Consider the following 21,210-nt stretch of genomic DNA (forward strand, 5'->3'; position numbering starts at 1 on the left):
TTGGATCCAACCTGCCACATTCCCCTGTAACCCATGGGCTTTCATTTTACTGACCAGTCTGCCATGTGGGACCTTGTCAAATGCCTTACTAAAATCAATGTAGACCACATCCACTGCATCCCCCTCATCAATCCTCCTTCTTACCTCCTCAAAGAATTCAATTACGTTAGTAAGACATGACATTCCCTTAACAAATCCATGCTGACTATCCCTGATCAGTCGTGCCTTTCTAAGTGGCAGGTTATCCTGTCCCTCGGAATTGATTCTAATAAGTTACCCACCATTGAGGTCAGACTGACTGGCCTATAATTATTTGGCCTATCCCTTGCACTCTTTTTAAACAATGGTATAACGTTCGCAGACCTTCAATCCTCTGGCACCTTGTCCGTATCCAGTGAGGATTTGAAGATGATCCTCAGCACATCTGCTTTTTCCTCCCAGGCTTTCTTTAGCAACCTGGGATGCAATCCATCCGGCCCTGGTGATTTATCCACTTTCAAGGATGTCAGACCCTCTAGTACTTCCTCTCTCATTGTGCTAATCGTATCCAATATTTCACATTCCTCCTCTTTTATTACAATGTCTGCATCATTCCTCTCCTTTGTGAAGACAGAGGCAAAAAACTCATTAAGAACCCTGCCTACATTATCTGCATCCACGTGTAAGTTCCCTTGTACATCTCTGATAGGCCCTACCCTTTCCTTAGTTCTCCTCTTGCTCTTAACGTACTGATAAAACATCTTTGGGTTTCCTTGATTTTATCTGCCAGTATTTTTTCATGTCCTCTCTTGGCTTTTCTAATTTTCCTTTTTACTTCACCCCTGCACTTTCTGTACTCCTCTAGGCTTTCTAAAGTATTAAGTTTTTTATGATCATCATTAAGTATAAATATATATATAATATATATATATACATGGCATAAGTAACAAGCATGATGCTACCTAGAAATTTGCAATATTTATGCCATCCATTAACCTTACTGGTACAAGATATAGCTGTCCTTTTCTTGTTAAGTCGTAAAGCTCTAATTGCTCTAACCCACATTGTACCAATTGCCTCTATTAGCAACAGCTTGAAATATGCAGCATTTTTCCGACTGGTCTCATAAACATGATGGACCATGAAAAATATTGTGAATGTTTTTGGTTTTATTTATTACTAAAAGTCATTAAGTAACTATTAGTGAAAGACTATTCTCTGAACTAATGAGCAGATGCAACAATTGAACATGTCGTTGCACTTAATTTCTTAACTTAATAAGGTGCAAATTGAAGACTAAAATCTATAGTTTGATTATTTGTTACATTTTTATGATATAGCTAATGCTAGTTATACTGGAGGAAGATTTAGGATATTCTATGTGTAATGAAATTATAAACTTCTTTGTGTTTTATGTTTATGATTTTGTGCAATATAATCCTTACCTGTGTTTAGCAATTCTATCGACAAACTATGTGTAAGGTACAAATTTGCAGTATTGGAGAAAGAAACCTATAAACAGCTGGAAGGAACCAGTGAGTCTTATCAGGTACTCATCAACCTTCCAGCCTTCAGTAGTAAGAACTACCAGGTAGTATTCATTTAAGTTCAACAGAACTTTTACTAGGTTGGAGCATAATGCCTACTATTTGGAAGGTTAATGTCAAGGTTAAGGTCAAGCCTCCCAAATATTTAGTTATTGAAGGAGCTCGTTATTCAGACAGAATTTTAACCAAACAATGAATCATTATTAGTGGCAAATGTGCAATGGTGAGGAGTGAGGCTAAAATTGGAGATATTTAGCCTTTATCTTGAAGGCTAAGAAACTCAATTGGAGAGTGACTTCAGTAAATACTTCTCTGCAGAGACCAGAAATGCAATCAGACTGAGCCAAAAATAGGGAAGGCGGTGGCTGAGTGGTATTGTCACTGAACAAGTAACCCAGAGACCCAGGGTATTGCTCTGGGGACATGAGTTCGAATCCCACCACAGCAGAAGGTGGAATTTGAAATCAGTTAATAAATCTGGAATTAAAACCTAGTCTAATGGTGACCATGAAACCATTGTCGATTGTTGTAAAAACCCATCTGGTTCACTAATGTCCTTTAGGGAAGGAAATCTGCTGTCCTTACCTGGTCTGGCCTACATGTGATTCTGGACACACAGCAATGTCGTTGACTCTTAAATGGCCTAGCAAACTACTCAGTTGTATCTAACCGCTATGAAGTTAATAAAGAATGAACTCCCTTCCCAATGGCACTGTGGGTATCCCTACCCCACATGGACTGCAGTGGTTCAAGAAGGCAGCTCACCACCACCTTCTCAAGGGCAATTAGGGATGGGCAATAAATGCTGGCCGAGCCAGCGACGCCCACATGCCATGAATGAATAACATTTTTTTAAAAAGCTTCCCTTTAACTGAATCAGTTTACATGAGAATTTAAGGTAGAATTGAGAGATAGAGGGTGCTGTACCATAATGAGAGTTCAGATGATGTCAAACTGAGGAATTAAAGTACAAGTCAATTCATCCAACACATTTTTATAATATGTACAATTTTACTGTGGACGATAGCAATCTATTGTAGATAAATTCTGGGTGATTTAGAATATTGGTTTGAGCTGTAGAAGCTTTCAGTGTGTCAAACTGGATAGTAAAATATGAAAGAATTGATTGTCCTCCATTAGTAAGAGTCTTGTAAAAGAGAGTTGTAAGTCTTTCTCATAAATTTGGGGTCCAGAAATTCAGGCACACCATTTCTGGGAATGCGCTGGCACAGGTAAATTCCTTGCTTCTGAAGGAAGAGGCCTAATATTCCCCAGATATTGGAGATCAGGCCTCATTATAATGGAGCTAGCATGGCAGCAAAGCCCGTCAGTAAAGAGCTGTGCAATTTTGGGCTGCTGTTAGTGTTGTCTTGACGTCTGCCAGAAATTATATTTAAATGAGGGTCCTGCACCCATTTCATGACCCATTTGCTAAATTTGTTTAAACTAGTCAGAGTCGCACTGCACAGTTTTTCAAGCTCCACAGAGACCTAACCAATGGTTCTTAAAGCAATAGCTAGGGATCTCCGAAGAAACAGGCAGTTATTTTTTTTTTAAACTTACCTTAATGTGAAACCAAAAAGAGCAGGAATGCTCCTCCAGGTTCCATAGTAATACAGCAGGCCACTACTGCCTGCGTTTGCCCCTTCCCTTCAATTTGCTTCCCCCTTCTTCTCTGGGCTTACCGTCAAGCTGGCTCTGAGTTAATTCAGCTGAAAATCGAACAAACCAGACCATTGAGTTGCACTATGATGCCCACAGCTCTCCTTATTGATTCTAATGAGGCCTGAGTATTGAATTAGGATGGTTCTTCAGGCTTTCATTCTGGCACACAAGTTTAAGGTGCCAACTTTTTCATTATCGGCCACTATTGAATTTAGGCCCCTCTGTTTCTATTTACCCTGTTGCATCCCTTCATAATTTGGAATACCTCTATCAGATCTCCTCTATTGTAATAAAAACAGCCCCAATTTTCTATATTTTTTGCATATTTCAATTTCTTCATACAAGGTAACATCCTAGTGAATCTGAGCTACAGTTCTCCATTGCCTCAACATTCTTCCTATAGTATGAAGCCCAAAACTGCACACAGTAGAACAGCTATTTTTACTAAGGTTTTATGTTGATTTACCATTACAGCTTGCAGTTGAAATTCATCTCGAGTGGAGGCGCAAAATGGACGTTATTGTATTGGTCACCCACTGTACACAGCTTTTGAAATTGAATTCCATTGACTGCCATGGAACTGAATATCAGGCACAGTGTATAATGGGTAGCCAATCCAATAACACCCGATTAGCACCACTATCCAAGATGAATTTGTACCTCCTTAACTTTTACATTCTATACTTCTTGCCATTAATCCAATATTCCATTAGTTTTTTTTAATGGCCTTATCTACATTAGGTGCAGCTTATAAGAAATCTGAACCTCAAATCCCTTCATATTTCCCATTCACAGTAAAATTATTACTTGCACTTTTTAATCAAAATTCCACCAACTTATCAATATCCCCTTAAGCTGTCTTTGGTCCTTGAACTATTTATTATACTTCATATTTTGTCAGCAAATTTAGACACCACTTCTTCTAGCTCAATATCCAAATTATCAATGTACACTATGAAGACTGTGGTGCCAAAACAGCAACTGGGGCTCACTGTTAACCTACTTCCATTCATAGTAATAAACTCCCCTGCATACTTACTCCCTGTTACCCTTTCTACCCTTCTCCCAAATCTATACCCTTTAACCTTCTCTAATAATCTTCTGTGTTATACCTTATTGAAAATGTTCTTTAAATCCAAATACACCACATCCCCTACATTTCCTCCATTCATCATGCCTGTCATTTCCTTAAAAAACGTTTGTCAAGCACAATCATCTTTTCTGAAAACTGTTATGGCTGCTTCTAATTAGTTTTTCTTTACCCAGCTATTTTATATTATGGATACATTTGGTACAGAAATAGAACACTAACTTCACAGTAATTTTTAACTACCATAATAAAAAAGTAACATTTCAATGCAAGTGGAAAAGTAAAGCTTTTATACAGCCCCTGTTTGTATGAATGTTTCCTTTCATTTTTCCATTGCATTTGAGGAAGAAGTGTAGCTTCCTTAATGTGGCTGTAATTATGACTGACTTTCAATGTACTGCGCTTGAAGAACAGTGAGGAGATTAGTCACCATTCTAGCAACTGATGTGACATATCTGGACGGCAATATAAATATTAACGTTTAGTAAAATTCAACATTTCAAGCTATGATTTATCCCCCACTTGCATAAGTCAATACTTTATCAATATTGTCTGATTTGTTGTTAATCCCACTTTGTTAAAATGTGAATATTTTCTCTACTTTTGCATTATGTCAATATATTTGCAGGTTTTCATCTATCAGTCTGTTGAAGAATTTCTCCTGCCTACATGATATAGCTAAAATAGAACAAGGTATTCTCTAAATAGGGCCGGATATGCTCCCAGTGATTCAGTGGGTAAATAACACCAACTGGTGTGCCAAACAAAAAAAGTCCCAGTGGTACTGAATGAGCTGATCTTTACCAGGGTGTCAGTAAGGCTACTATAATTGGACCCAGAATCTCCAGGACAGAGAAGGGGAAATAAAACATCCAATCCTGATCAATAGTCAGTGACCCCAGCTGGCAGCCCATAGCTGTGGATGCTAATTGAGGACACCTTTGGACCTGGATATGTTAGGCAGCAGAGCCAAAAAAACTGCTTGTACCGTCCAGCCTCAGATTTGACGATTGGCCCCTTGGCTTTTGTCACACAGGATCTTATCTTCAAATACTGAGAATGATATTTCAGAAACTAATTACACTGTTTGGAAAATTTTAAAGTTAACTTTGTTTTCTTAACATTATTTTGTGAAATACTAGTATTTTGCCTATTATCTCTAGTTTTCCAACCTTTTCTGATACAGAGACACTGTTGTATAAATAGGTTCTTCTGATTTCCCTATTCTCTCTTAAAAACATAAGAAATAGGAGTCGGAATAGGTTATACAGCCCCTTGAGCCTGCTCCTCCATTCAATTAGATCATGGCTGAACTTGTACATCAACTCTACTTTGCTGCCCGATCCCTTAATGCTCTTAGTACGCAAAAAATTATTAATCATAGCCTTGAATATACTCAATGACTGAGCATCCACATCTCTCTGGGCTAGTGAATGCCAAAGATTCACAACCCTCTGTGTGAAGAAATTTCTCCTCATCTCACTTTTAAATCACTGATACCTTAAACTGAGACGAAGGACTGAATTTTATAAGTTTGTCGCCGTTCTCGGGACCTGGGTGTCGTTGTACAAGAATCACAAAAAGTAAGCATGCAGGTACAGCAGGTAATTAGGAAGGCAAATGGAATGTTGGCTTTTATTTCAAGGGGAATGGAGTATAAAAGTAGAGAAATCTTGGGCTACAACTTTGCAGGGTATTGGTGAGACAACGCCTAGAGAGTACTGCGTACAGATTTGGTCTCCTTATTTAAGGAGTAATATACTTGTATTGGAAGCAGTTCAGAGAACGTTCACACGGCTGATTCCTGGGATGAAATGGTTGTCTTATGAGGAAAGCTTGAGCGGGTTGAACCTATACTCATTGGAGTTTAGAAGAATGAGAGGTGATCTTATTGAAACACATAAGCTTCTGAGGGGGTTTGGCATGTTAGTTGCTGAGAGGACGTTTCCCCTTTCGGTGGAATCTAGAACTAGGGGGCAGAGTTTCAAAATAAGGAGTCTCCCTCTTAAGACAGAGATGAGGAAGAATTTCTTCCCTCACAGGGTCATTCGTCTGTGGAATTCTCTTCCCTAGAGAGCAGTGGAGGCTGGATCATTGAATATATTCAAGGCTGAGTTAGACAGATTTTTATCTCCAAAGGAGTCAAGGGTTAAGGGTGGCAGGCAGGAAAGTGGAGGTAAGGCCACAATCAGATCAGCCATGATCTTATTAAATGGCTCGAGGGGCCGAATGGCCTACTCCTGCTTCTATTTCTATGTTCTTAAAATCTTAACCGGAGGTTACCCTGGAGGCCCTGAGAGAGAGGAGGGAGGTCATTGTCCCAGTGGGTGACTGGAAGAGGTCACCTACTCAAACTAAACAGGCCTGTGTTTGGATAGCTGTCACTATCAGCAGCAGAAGCGTAATTACAAGAATGTGGTGTCAGTGCCGTAAAAGGTTCAATGACCTCACATGCTCTGGCAAGGTGAGTACAACCCCCAACTCTCAGGACAGGCATCTGGTTTTGCACTCTCCAGCAGACAGACCACCTGTGGAGCCTCAGGTTGTATGCTGTTCCTGAACATGGGAGGGGTATGTGCCCAGGGCACTTACTGACCCCTCAGAATGGCTCAGAGCCATAGCGCTGCTGAGAACCTGCCAGCATTGATTCATGCAGCTACTAATGGATAGGGGCTGATGCCATTGGCCATAGAGGACAGCAGTGTCTTATCTCACTCTCTTTTATCCTTGCAGGATCAATGGGTATGTATTGCCCAGGAAAGGGCACTGACAGGCAGTGGGTTTCCATATTACCAAAGAATAATGCCAGTGGTGGAAAGAGCAATGGAGATAGCTGGGATTCCAGATGAGGAGGAAGTTGGGCCTGGTGAAATGGGAACTCATGGAGCAGGTGGTGATTACAGAGGGCGAAGCACTCTTTCGCGGGTGGGGGAGGTGGGGTTGCAGTGTACATCCGGTAGCATGCTGAGCACTGAGTTGCATTGGGTTCCTTAAGAACTGCAGCTGCTTTTGCTCTCCTAAGCTGGTTCCCATGATCTCCTCTTGTGTCTTCCATAGGTGCAGACGTCTACCTGAGGACATCCTCTCCCTCCGCCGCCCAGAGAAATCTCACGAAACGGAGGAAGCACTGTCGCACCTGACAAGCGCAGACACTCTCACTTCAGTGAGTCCTGACGCACATTTAGATAGGTTGGCAGTGACTGAACAGCATGGCACAAATGTGCAGGAGGAGATGCCAGAGGCAGAGGCAGCATTGGGCAGTTCCCCTTAGAGGATGGAGGACAGATGCAGCACTACTCAGCTGGGCACAGATGCAGGGACTCAGGAGTCAAAAGAAAGAAGGTTCTACCTGGAAAAGCAGCAGGAGATGTGCTCCCACATGTCAGAGTTCCCTGAAGCAGTGCGAGATCACGGGCAGAGGATGGAGGAGTCCATCCAGTTCATGTGTGCCACCATGGCTTAGGGCTATGAGTGCATGAGCTCCTCCATTGAGAGAGTGACCAACCTCATAAAGAGCCACATGCGGCATCACTCTGAGCAGATGCAGGAGAGGTACACTGGCATCCACAGGATGCATGCAACAGTGTGTAGCCTGGAGCAGTCAGTGGCGCTGTTGGCTCAGAGATGTCTGAAGTGGATGCCAGTTGCACGCCAGCTGTGACCCCTCCAGCTAACTGGTGTGCCTGCCAAATGCTAAGGATGTCAGTGTGATGAGGGTGCCACCCCTCACAGTGCGCCTTCATCATCCTTGGCCTCCTTGGCTCCTCTGATTTTGGGAGTCTCAGTGAGGCAAGGCCAAGTGACGGAGGCTGCCGCTGCAATGATGCAGTTGCAGCAGCCTTCGGAGATGTCCAATTGGCACTTCCATGATGAGGACAACTGTCACATGCACCTCAGCCGCAGGCAGAGACCAGCGAGCAGGCTGTCTCCACCTCCGCCAAGGAGCACTGAGTGGTCACTGGGTTGTCTTCTTGCTGTCTCTGTGCACTATTTCCCTTATCATTTTATAAATAATCACACTTGAAAGCACACGTCTAAGACTCCTTTTATTGGCAACATGACAAAAAAGTGGTAGGAGAGGGAAAAGGCTCTGGGCACATGTGCATCCTTCATTGGTGGTAAGAGTTTAGATGTTCCAGCCTTGGTGCTCAATGGATGTGATAGCACGGGTACTTCAGAATGACTTGCATCCTTAGCCCTTCATCCTGAGCCAGAGAGACTTGGTTGAAGCGTTCCTGAATCAAATGATCCCTGACATTCATTACATTCTGATGAGACCATCACGCCCCGCATCATGATCAACCACCTCCTTGTGCAGTCAGGGCACTTCGGTGTTCTGCATCCTCCCCTTCTGCCTCCACTTCCTCCTCCAACCTCACTTCCTGCTCCTCCTCTTCCTCCGATGAGCTATCTTGTTACAGGGTCTCACCATCCTCAAAGTCCACACTTTTCTGGAAGGCCATGTTACTGGGGATGTAGCAGACCACCGCAATGACCACTTGCAGGATTAACTGTATTAGAGGGTGCCACCCGACCGGTCTAGGCACTGGAATCACATTTTGAGCAGACTGATGGCCTGCTCAATGGTTATCCTAATGAGCAGGTGGTATTGGTGATATCACCTCTGTGCTTCTGTCTAGGGCTCAAGTAGAGGGATCAATAGCCATATCTCCAAGGGATATTTCTTGTCCACTAGGATCCATCCATGCACCTCAGGGTCGGAGTGAAGATCTGAGTCAGCCTGGACTAGCAGGGGATGAAGGAGTCATGGCAGCTGCCAGGAAAGTGAGCACACAAGTAGAGGAAGCTCTTGTTGTGGTCACAGACCAGTTGGATATTGAGGGAGTGGGTCATTCCCATTCATGAATCTGACTGGCCAGTTATTAGGTGCCTTGATGGCCACATGGGTGCAATCGATGATGCCCTGCTCCTAGGAGAATCTAGTGATCCCAATTCCCTCTGTCTTTGCGCGGTCATATCTGTCATGAGATGAATGTATTATTCAACTCTGGCATATAGGGTGTCAGTAACCTGCAAGATGCAGTGGTGTGCAACTGTTTGCGAGGTGCCATCAAGGTCCACAGCTGATCCTTGGAAGGAACCAGAGGTGAAGAAGTTCAAGGCCAGAGTGACTTTGACAGCTACTGGCAGGGCATGGTGTCCAGTGCTGCAGAGTGTGAGGTCTTCAGTGACAAGTGTATATGTGACCATCTGCCTGGACAGTCACAGTCTCCTGTGGCAGTGGGTTTCGGCCATCTCCAGGTAGCTCCTACTTCGGCAGTAAATCCTATGTGGAGAGTATAGTCTCCACATCCTTCCTGCACCTCGTCCCTCTCCTCTACCATCCTGATGCCCGGGGCTCCACCCTTCCTGCGGAGGGTGTTGCTCCTCATTGCCACCGGGCCCAAAATCTGAAACTTGTGCCCCCATTGCCAGCTGCTGCCTTCCTTTTGCTCAGTTTGTTGCCCAATTGTCCTTGGAAGCCTAGCCCCCTGCTCTTTTGCTCCCATGATGCCTAGAGGATGAGGACCCCCCCTGCAATGCAAAGCACTTACTGCCCACTCTCCCTGCAACCTGCACAGCACCAAGGGCACCTATTTCCCCATGGACGGATCCTTCTCTGCACCATTGAAACATTTATGGCTCCAGATTAATTCACTGGGGCAGCCATTATTGGGTTTCCACTCTGTTCCCATCTCCTTTCATCTGGTCTTCCCCAGACAGCGTGTTTGCCCGTGCACCCCCGTGAAACCCATGATGAGGTCTTAATGAGCTCTCCAAGTACCTAAATTGGCCTTAATAGAGAATCAGGTGGGATTACGACCCCACCCTCTCCCTGCCCTGGTGAACATGGCTGGCAATGGGAATGGCATCACAAAACTGGCATGCCAGACGGCACCAGTATTTTTGGGCCCCATCCGCCGCCATTCTCACCCTCAGCGGGCTTGAAAATTCAGCCCAAAATATCTGTTTAACATATTTGCCATTTCCTTGTGCCCCATTATAATTTCTCCTGTCTCTGCCAGGAGAATTATCTGGAAATGGAAGCTACCCAATATTGTCAAGGTTTTTTTGTTTTCTTTGATACATTTGGAATTTGAACCACATTTACTCTAATCTCTTCATTTTTACCTACTTGTAACTTGTAATGCAGTCTTTAAGTTGAAGAAAAAAACTATTATTCCAGCTGCTAAAATAATTACTGGACTAAGAAAGTGGTCGTAAAGTGCTCCGAATGAAGTGGCATCGTTTCAAACATAGAAGGAATGATTTTCATAATTTTCTGGTTGTTCCCACAAGGAAACCCTATAAAACGGAATGCTGATTTCTTCATGGATTCCTTTGCCAAAGTTACGATTTTGTTTCCTCTTTCTGTCTTGAGTTAAAGCTAGAATAATGCTCATCATAAAAATCTGTTCCAAATTCCAAATGTATCAAAGAAAACAAAAAGCCTTGACAATATTGGGTAGCTTCCATTTCCAAATAATCCTCCTGGCAATCGCACAGGAAGCACTTAAAAATAAGAAAGCAATAATTCTAAAAATTAATATGCTGGGCTGCTTTTTGGCACATAACTAACTACTGGTTTCAACATTGCTTATTGTACTTAATTTTAGTACACAAAGTGTAGAGAACTTACTGTCTTTTCTCATGAGTACATTAACTTGCTTCTTTTTTTTTTACAAAGAGCCACTCTCTTCTGCAACTATCATTACCAGTCAAGGTGCCAGTGAGGACAAAATGGAAAAGCAACTCTTCCATAAGCTTTTGGGGTGGGACAACTTTTAAATTGTGTTTTAATAATTTAATTGAGAAAGAAGAATTAGAAAGGGGGGGGGGAAGTTGTTTTGAGAAGGGGCTATTTTTTCAGGACCAAGAGGTGGGTCTGATATTCCTGTTCCCTGTTGACTTTGCACATTAAGTTGAGTGCAAGTTGTTCAGCTCTATATAATACACTAAAATGTTGCTCTAAGCCAATATAATGCTTGGTGCCTCATTTTTCAAGAATACAAAATTCTGACATAATATCAAGTATATAAAAACCCAAATGCCTAAAAGCACTTCTTTATCCTAAACCCGAGTAACCACATTCAACTGTGAGCAATAATGTTGTCCAAGCTAGTCTTATCCTTTTTTTCTGCTGAAAGATCTATTCAGAAGTTAAAAGAATTTTGGAAAGGAAAAGATTCCATTTTTGCAGCTCATCAATGGGACTTAAAATCAATGTTGTTGCGCCTGTTTACAGATGTTATGTCAGGCACATGTCATGTCCAATAAAGACATATATTCCTACTTTTAAGGTATGAACTTTATTCAATGTCGAATCTTGGAAATTGACTTTTCCTTTAAAAAAAATAGACAATATACTGCAAGAGTGCTGCCAAAAGTCACATGGCCTGTCAACTGTATTCTAACACTGCTTCACTATCTCAAAGGGCAAAAGGATACATTCCAGACTAAGAGGTGTTCACTACACCCATCCTGAAAACATCAAGAGACATTCCTGAATTGAATGGCTTTCTTCTGAGACAAAGAAGGTGTGAAGTAGCCACATCTTAACAGAATGATACTCATCCAAACATTAATAGATAGCCATGGATTCCATATCCTGGTCCATTGTGTGGTTACAACAGGGAAGAAAGCCATATGTCAACTAACAGAAACTCTACTTTGATGGATTTTGACCTTTAAAAGGAAATGTTCTAGAGAGAGAGAGAGAGATTACAGCAACCTCACAGAAGGCAGTACAACCAGGGGCCGTGAAAAGATCCAGCCTAAACAAGAAGAAGCCCTCCTGCTAATGCTACACTTCAATTTGGTGCAGCAGAGAACTGAAAGTGACCGCCACCTCCAGTTTAAAATCTTAACCACCAGAAATCTACAATGCCTCAAACAAGTTCAAGACTGCAAACACTCAGGCCTGCACCTATAAAAGAGACTGTCCTACTTAGAAGATTCAACAAGTTTATGGTAAACCATGAACACCTCCCACACCTTGAACTCTTATCCTTTCCTTTCTATCTTCTCTTGAGAGTGCATGTGAGAGTGAATGTGTGCATGGGTAGTATTGTGAGTCTTCAGGGAATGAATATTATTCAATGACTAGTTAATCTTCTGTTTTAAACCTACAAGAAAACCTGCCATTGTCTGTTTATTTGGCAAGTAAAACACTCAGTGGCTGACTCACTTTAAACAAAACACAATTACGGTCCGTTGGGAGGTGAACAGTAGGAACCACTCACACTCCTTACCACCTGTCTGTAACACACAACAATAACTAAATCAGCAAAGCATTAGCATGATCTACATGGGCATGCAGGCCACCTCTAAATTGGACAGGGCCTATTATTAGGTAGCCCCCTCAAATGAGCTAAAGCCTAATTACAAAATTGAAAGAAGGCTCCTGCACCCATTTCAGCCCCAAAATCTTAAATTTGTTTAGACCAGAGTTTGCAACGTCGAAGCATTAAAGAGGTTGCTGGAGATTGCCCATTAAAGGCCCCAAAACTTATTTATGGGTATGAACTGGTAAAAGACAAATTCAGGAATGATGCCAGGAAGCACGTCTTGACATAAAAAAGTGACAACTATCTGTGTGGTCTCCCAGATAGAGAAGTAGAGGCAAAAAAATTCAGGCTACAAAATTCAGCTCCATTGCACCTCTAGTTTCAGTGCTACAGAAGACAACAAGAATGGCAGCGGGGAAAGGGGTTCACACCTGATAACTTCCTGTGTGGCCTGTGCTGCGTTCCCTATGTTTTGAAGGACAATAACGCGGGTGTCCCATGCATGTGAAGGAACCATACAGAGTCATAGCATAAAGAAGCATATAGATCTTGATGTCAGTCAGTCAGCTGATTTGATGCACAATCTGCCATTTTCAACTTTGCCAGTCCTGTTAACACCTTCTCTTAAACAAGCAGGGCGGAGCATGCATGAGGAACACCCCACCACCAGCGTTATTTAAAGGCAACTTTCAGATGAAGTGCTTATGACTTTCTTTTTGCTGTTGCAGAGTTAGTGGAAGTATTGTGTTGTTGGAGGAGTTCACAGAAGTTGTTTCAGTCTGAAGGGAGTGTTGCTAGACTTTTAGAAGGAGTAGTATGTATTTGAAAGACCTCTGAGCTCACCACCTGCTCCAAGTCACGGAGTCTACAGATGTAGTTTCATTTGGGCTGCAGCATCACAGGGAGATGGAGCAGAGGCAGCAAACAGAAGTAGTTTGCAGAGGGAGGAGGAGGCAGGCTGTTAGTAGGAGAATTTCCCCAGTTAGGGTCTTCAGAGAGCATTTCTCGTACCTCCATCTCAGCTAGGAACAGGATCTGCAGTGGCTATGATTCACCAGGGAAATCTTTTTTTCCAAAAACATACTTTATTCATAAAAATTTGTAAAAAAATACATTACAAAACAGTTCCAAGTAGACATTCCAGAAAGTGCAAAAGGAAACAGTTCTCTTCAATACAGAACGTGAGTTGCCTCACAACAGTTCCATTCCATTTTACATGCAATGTACATTTGCATTACAAAGCAAAATCATATTTTGGTGCATACAGCCCGAGGGGTTTTACACAGGTTCTAGCCACTCAGTATACTATGGTGGGAGGATCTTACACTTCACCAGGGAGATAGTCAAAGAACTGTGCCACCTGCTCAGACCAGACCTGCAGTCACAGATCAGAGTGAAGAAGGTGCTGCCAGTGGCTATTATGGTCACTGTGATCCTCAATTTCTACACCAGAAGATCCTTCCAGGCTGAAGCCAAGAGCATAGCCAATATATCCCAGTTCACAGGGCATCACTGCATCCAGGATGTCACCGGGGCCCTGTATACAAGAAAGGGATCTCATTGTCTTGGTTATAAGCAGACAGAAGCAGGAGAAGTGGGCATGTGCCTTTGCCAGGGTAGTAGACTTCCCGGTAGGCACATGGTTCTGAGGGAGCCACATCTCAATGGGGAGATGTTCCACAAGTGCAAAGGGTTCCACTTTGCAGTTGGTGTGAAACCACAGCCAGACTATTATGTTGGCGAATTCCCACTGTCCTGGCTGTAGTCTTGATGTTTTTATCCTGTGCCAGTCAGATGTTCCCGCCATCTTCGAGCCAATAGGTCGAAACTGAGGGTGACTGCTCAGCATCGAGGGCTGTACACACCGTACACATGGCTGATGCTTCCCCTCTGCTCCCTGACCACACATGGATTGTGCTTCTGTAATGGCAGCCATGCTGCAAGTATGAACGCCGTAGAACAGACCCATAGCATCCTGAAACAGCAGTTCCGCTGACCAGACAGCTTGGGGAGAACTGTTCAGTACTCACCAGAGTGTGTTTCATGGTCCACGATGGACTGCTGCATCTTAGCCATCTTGAGGGCACACCCTTGCCACCGAGGATTTCCCAACCACCATAGGAGGAGGAGGAGGAAGAAGAGGGAGGAGGAAGGGAGGAGGCATCTAGCACATCATTGTTCTAGACGGGCTGTCCATGAGCATCTCATTGGGCTCCAGTTCCCCTGAAAAAATCCCAAGATTACTGTTGCTATACATTTCCCCACCTTTTTATCTCTTTGTAACAGACCATCACATCTCTTAGAAAAATCCTGAAATAAAAGACACCACAAAACAACTATTCCATATCAGCTTTATCCAACAACATTTCCAATCCAAACACAGTACACAAATATTCACCTTTGGGTTTTCCCTTGCTCCCTGTCTTCGGTGTGCTTTTGCCTAGCCTAGTGCTGCTACCTGTAGCATAATGTAATATAGGGTTGTTACTGGGCAGAATATGTAAATAATCTGTGATGTCATCACAGGAAGTGATGTAACAGAACTTGTACAGAACCTCCTGTGGAGTGAAACTGAAAACCATAGATGTCAGATGCATGTAAACAGACTCCTGTTCCTGTAACAAATCTCTTAGATATTCTGTTATAAGATTACTAGCACCAGAATATTATATGGTGGCAGCAGTTAACTGAAGAAGATATGGAAAAATCACTACCCTTACTGGAGAACTTCTAGAAAGTAGCTGGACAGAACCAAGTAGAGGCATGGCCAAAATGGGTCCGAAGATTTACTCGGTAACAGACTGCATGTGATCTCGTTTAGAGGCCAGATAAGCAGCAGGTAAGTATGTTATTATATGCCATGGGAGAGTGTGTGGACGACATCGTCATAACACAGGACACTGACGAAGAAAACGTTACATACAAGAAGGTTATTAAGGTTCTGGAGTCTTACTTTAGTGCAGGGAAAACATGATCATCAAGCGCGCCAAATTCAATAAACAGTCTCAGCAGAGAGGAGAAAGTATTGATTCTTTTATCAATGACTTATACAAGCTTGCTGAAGATTGTGAATACTGCAGTTTGCGAGAAGTGTTCATTAGAGATAAGATTGTGGTTGTAGTGGCAGACGACGCTCTCTCGAATCGTCTGCAGTTGAGAGATGATCTTACACTAACCAAGGCAATTCAGTTAAGCAGGCAAGCAGAGGTTAGAAAATATAACTAAGCTGTGGCTCAAGTGGACAGGGAGAGTCTGATCTCTAAAGTAGCAGATTCCATTGAATATTTAAAGAAAGCGAAGGCGAAAAATGGCAGTCAAAGACAAGAAAGGCAGAAAGAGCATCTACAGGCAGCATCATCTCACTGCAGTAGGTGTGGCCGAGTGAGGCACGAGTGGGAAAACTTGCCCAGCCAGAGAAGCACAGTATTTCATATGTAAAAAGAAGAGACACTCCAATTGGTATGTCGCAGCAAGAAACCAGGGCTGCAAAATATAAAAAAGCAAACACAAAGAAAATAAAAAAAGTTAACAAAGTACAGGATGTACAACATGTTGAATTACTGTTTCTAGGAGAAATCCATGGCGCAAGCGAAGATTCCTGGACGGCAGAGATTCTTGTCGGAGGCAACAAGACAAGATTCAAAGTGGACACTGGAGCAACAGCAACAGCAACTGGTAGACACGGAACCATGGCTGAAGAGAGTCAGTATCAAACCTGCAAGTAAAAAATTGTATGAACCTGGAGATATCGAGCTGAAGGTAAGAGGAGAGTTGAAAACGATTCTGAGTTACCAGGGAAAAGAAATTCCTGAGATATTATATATTATCAAGAATCAAAATTGCTCGCTATTAAGCAGAAAAGCTTGCACAGATTTACAGTTAATATGCAGAGTTGAAGAGATTAAAGGTATAGAGGAACAGCCAATGAATTTTAGGGGCTGAATTCCCTAAATTATTCAAAGGATTGGGAAAACTAAAAACAGCCGATCACATCACATTAAGAAAGTATGCAGAACCATTGTGTTTATATACACCAGGAGTAATTCCACACCCACTCCTAGAGAAAGTTAAGAAAAAAATTGAGTTAATGATCAAACAGGGAGTCATTTCACCTGTTACAAAACCTACAGGCATGGTTCCAGTGAAAAAACCTAGAAGGGTCACTGACCTGAAATGTTAACGCTGCTTCTCTCTCCACAGATGCTGTCAGACCTGCTGAGTATTTCTAGCATTTCTTGTTTTTATTTCAGATTTCCAGCATCCGCAGTATTTTGCTTTTATTTTAAGGCAGTTGTATTGATGGCATCAGTGGATGAGAGTCTGGCAAAGCTGGGAAAAAGTAGACTTTTCACTAAATTAGATGCTAACAGTGGATTTTAGCAAATACCTTTGGATGAATAATCTAAACTATTTATGACTTCTATAACACCATTTGGAAGATTCAGTTTCAACAGATTACCTTTTGTAATTACACCAGCAGTGGAAATTTTCCAAAGAATGATGTCCAGAATCCTGGAGAGAATAGATGGGATCATTTGCCATATTGATGATGTGTTGATCCAAGGTGCAAGTCAGCAGGAACACAATACAAGAGTGTGAGCAGTGTTGCAGAGATTGCAGGAAGCAGGTATAATGTTGAATGAGAAGTGTGCCTTTTTGCAACAGATTTCTAGGTCATAGAACAGACCCTCAAAAGACAAAAGTCATAAAAGACTTCCCTGAGCCTAAAAAATCACAGAATTGCAAAAGGTTTATGGGCATGGTCAATCAGGTGGGAAAGTTTCTGCCGAATATAGCTATGATAAGTGAAGCACCTACGACTTTTATTAAAGAATAACAAGGACTGGTGTTGGCGCGAGGTCCAAGAAGAATCTTTTGAAAAAATCAAGCAGAAACTACTTTCTTCAGAATCACTAGCACATTATGACCCAGAGTTACCAACCATTACAGCAGCGTATGCATCAGCAACAAAGCTAGGAGCAGTCTTATTTCACGTGCAGAGAGATGGGAGACACAGACTTATATATTTTGCATCTCGTTCTTTAACAGAAACAGAGCAAACATATGCAGTCATAGAGAAGGAAGCATTGGCAGCAACTTGGACATGTGAGACATTCTCTGACTATGTGCTAGGTCTTCAATTTAAGATTGAAACAGATCACAAATCACTAGTTACTCTGCTGAATACAAAAGAACAGCAAAGTTACCTCCAAGAGCACAAAGGTTAGATTAAATTAATGAGATTCAATGCTAAAACTGAATATGTTCTTGGGAAACACCAAATAACAGCAGATGTGTTATTATGCATTACATAAGCAGGTCCTGAAGAAGGTGACATTCTATTTTTTGAGGAGGTAGAAATGTTTGCTGTGACAACTAGAGTATTTACCTGCTACAAATCAGAAATTGAGCAAAGTCATGAAGGCTCAAAAAGATGAAGTATGTGCAGCAATTACAGAATATTGCTTGTATTGTCAGGCAAACCCTCTCCCACCTGCCAAGACTGAGGCACATATTATTTCGCCACATGAACGAAAACTTAAAATTGCAAGCCCTGACTGGAAGGACATTTGCATAGTACCAGACAATGTTGAAACAATGGGGACCCAGCAGTTGCTTCCCCAATACACAGAAGTGGTCAGACCAGTTTTAGTCACATGACTAACTGGCTGTTGCAGAGAACTTGAACTTCCAACAAAGGATTTGAATAGAACGCTGTGTGCTCATGGACTGAGAACATTTCCTCTCCTGTCTGCCTGCCTTCATCTCTTCCCATGGAACTGAATCCTGTGAAAACATGTGAAACGCAAAGAGAGAAAGGTTTCCTACATGAACAAGGTTTTAAGAAGACTACTGGGCTCCAAACGAAATGCAAGACCATATCTTCAATCAAAGACTACAGTGAGCTCGAGAAATAGTAACAAGATATTGCCTCAAACTGTTCGACTTATCTTTTCTTCTGCTCTTTTCCGTCCCTATCTGCATGTTTCTATCACGTGTGCATGCTAGGATGGGCGCGTCATATATCCGTAGGCATGAACCGTGTTAGAGTTTAAATCTTAGGTTTTAATAAAATTTCATCTTTCTTCTTTAAACCACAGAAAGCCTGTTTGTGCTCATTTCTTTGCCTTATAATTGGAAAATTGTGAACAAGGATTCACAAAAGGGGAGCTCAAAACACAGTGTATTTAAACCATGTTACAATAAGACCAGGTGAAGACAGCAAAAGAACCCGAGACACATTTCTCACCTGGTTATAACAGCATGGATGGCCAGCATACATGCCACACAACCCAGTGTTAAGGCAATATTATGGGCAATGAGGTTATTTGAGTATTGTCGATGATTTGTTGATATTTGACGAGAGATTAGTTATCCCCAGGATACCAAGATTAGAAATCTTGGAAAGATTACGCCAATGTCAATTAGGAATAACAAAGTGCAAAGCCAGGGCATGATATTCAGAATGGTGGCCTGGTATCGAAAGAGATTGAAGAGATGATATTGTGGTGTATCACTTTTGCTGTAAATCATCATGAAATGAAGGAGCCACTAATGTCATCATCTTTTCCATCTAGACCATGAGAATATCTAGGTATGGATCCTTTCGAGCAGAGGAATAAGATATTCTTAATGGTTTTTGATTGCTATTCAATGTGGGTCCAAGTGAAGCAGCCACAGGTCAGAGTTCAGATACCAAAGAATCAGCAGAGACAAGAGGAACAATCATTTCAAGAAGATGATGAACCCACAGAGCTGCAATCAGCCATCAACCCAGAGGACAATTAGAGTGAAGAACTTGAGTCATCAAATAGTTCTACTGAAGTGCAAAAGAATGAGAAGGAAGAGCTAAAAGACTCGAAGACCCAGAAATCTTCTGAAGAGAAAAGAATATGTTATGGCAGACTTGCAAAAACACCACAGCGGTTAACATTCTGAGAAGTCAGAGACTTGGGAGGAGATGTAGTATAATGTAATATAGGGTTGTTACTGGGAAGAATATGTAAATAGCCTGAGTGTCATCACAGGAAGTGATGTAACAGAACTTGTACAGAATCTCATGTAGAGTGAAAGTGGAAGCCATAGATATCAGATGTATGTAAATAAACTCCTGTTCCTGTAACTGTCCATCGCTCAGATATTTTAAGACTTACCAGCATCAGAATATTACACGACACAGTGTTTCCCAAGTAGCTGCAGCATGGCTGGTGGAGGCCTGCTGACTTTCAGTGGGGGAGATTTCAGGTGGCCTTGCAGGATAACCTCAAACAGCTCTGCCGAGAAGGCCTGGCTTCAGACTGCTGCACCTCAGCATGGGTGGCAGCAGTTTGTGCTGGCTGGCTGACAGGCAACAGTAAAGGCACTAGCGAGCGGCAGTGGTGGAGGCATGAATGCTGTCATCCTGAGAGAGAACAACAGGTTTGTGCCTCGTAGACACTGCCACTCCCCTGGGGTGGCACCTCAGCAATCCTAGTAATATGCTAGAGGACAAATGACAGATTACTGGACTGCTGTGAGTGCCTGCAAACCTCTTTTGAGCACTGGTATCTGCATCCATGATGGCAGGAGTCTGAGTCTGCATTGCAACAAGCCAGAGATCTTGCAACCTCAGTCTGAGCTGTCACTGCAGCACTCAGAAGTTGCGTGGCTTTTTCTTGTGTTGCAATGGAAGATGAGACATTGGCCATCAGACACTGCATGATGGTAGGGTCCACAAGTGTTTTCATGAAGTTGGCCACTACTTCCACACTGGAAAGGATGGGGTCCAAGTTCTGTGCCAATTCGGAGCCGGACTTCTCCATGCACCTTGACGATAACAGTAGGCTCTTTGACAGGCTGGCCAATGCACGAAGCATTTTGGTGTTCCATGTGCATCAGCTTTTTCCTGTATACCACCCGTCTAAGTCCACATCTGAGTCCTTTGCAGCAAAACCTGTCTGCCTCCGATGAGCTGATACATGGGCTGTCCTTTCCTCCTGGCCTGGCTGCAGTACACTCATGCCCAGTGACTTACCATGTGTACATCCTGCCTCTGTACTAAGGTATGCGCAGTGCCAGTATCTGAGCTGGTGGCTGCAAGTGTCAGATCAAGTGTCATTGCTTCTTCCTCAGAGGTCTGCTGTTGCTCTGGGCCTTCATCCTCAGTCACCGTTGGCTGATGATGTAGCAGTTCTTGTGTATCTGAAAGCATAATTGCACAAGGGATGGGTTGGGCTGAGGGAAGTGGGTGGTGGGTGACGACCAAGAGGTGCATAGTTACACCATCTGCAGCTTATACATCATATCAGATTGTGGGATGAAGACAAAGCGGGATTTAAGTAGGGGCAAAAGGAACAGATAATCATCCTGGATGGCTTCAGTGACACCTGTTGCCACTGTTTCAGTATGGCTGCCTAATAATGCCGAGCATTGTCTCCTCCAATTGCGCATGGAAATACAGTCACCCACCAGTTCTTAGCTGCTCCCTCATGTTATGTGCCACCATGTCCTACAAGAGAGAGAGAAAAGTGTCAGTGAATGTGTTACAATGTGCTTGGGTGATGTGGCTGTCATAGCTGAATAGCTAGCAGCAAATGGAAGCTGTGAGATGTGGGTGTGAGGCTTGAAACAGTGGTAAATCTGTGAGGGCGAGGTGCTGCAT

The 21,210-nt window shown here is 42.7% G+C and overlaps 1 protein-coding gene across 5 annotated transcripts in view; it reads right to left on the reverse strand.

The window, feature by feature from the left end:
- The window catches only part of htr4 (5-hydroxytryptamine receptor 4), a 198,618-nt gene that overhangs the window by 164,014 nt on the left and 13,394 nt on the right, over positions 1–21,210 (reverse strand). Inside the window, exons 1-2 of one of the 5 annotated variants that reach the window (XM_068042952.1) lie at positions 14,968–15,256; positions 14,600–14,792 (exon numbers count right to left, since the gene is read on the reverse strand). The exons of the other annotated variants lie outside the window; for them this stretch is intronic. The gene's annotated coding sequence lies outside the window, so the exon portion shown is untranslated. Of the gene's footprint in view, positions 1–14,599; positions 14,793–14,967; positions 15,257–21,210 lie in introns of those variants that run through there. 5 annotated transcript variants of the gene reach the window in all.

This window comes from Heterodontus francisci, chromosome 12 (genome assembly GCF_036365525.1).
Source record: "Heterodontus francisci isolate sHetFra1 chromosome 12, sHetFra1.hap1, whole genome shotgun sequence".
Lineage (NCBI taxonomy): Eukaryota > Metazoa > Chordata > Chondrichthyes > Heterodontiformes > Heterodontidae > Heterodontus > Heterodontus francisci.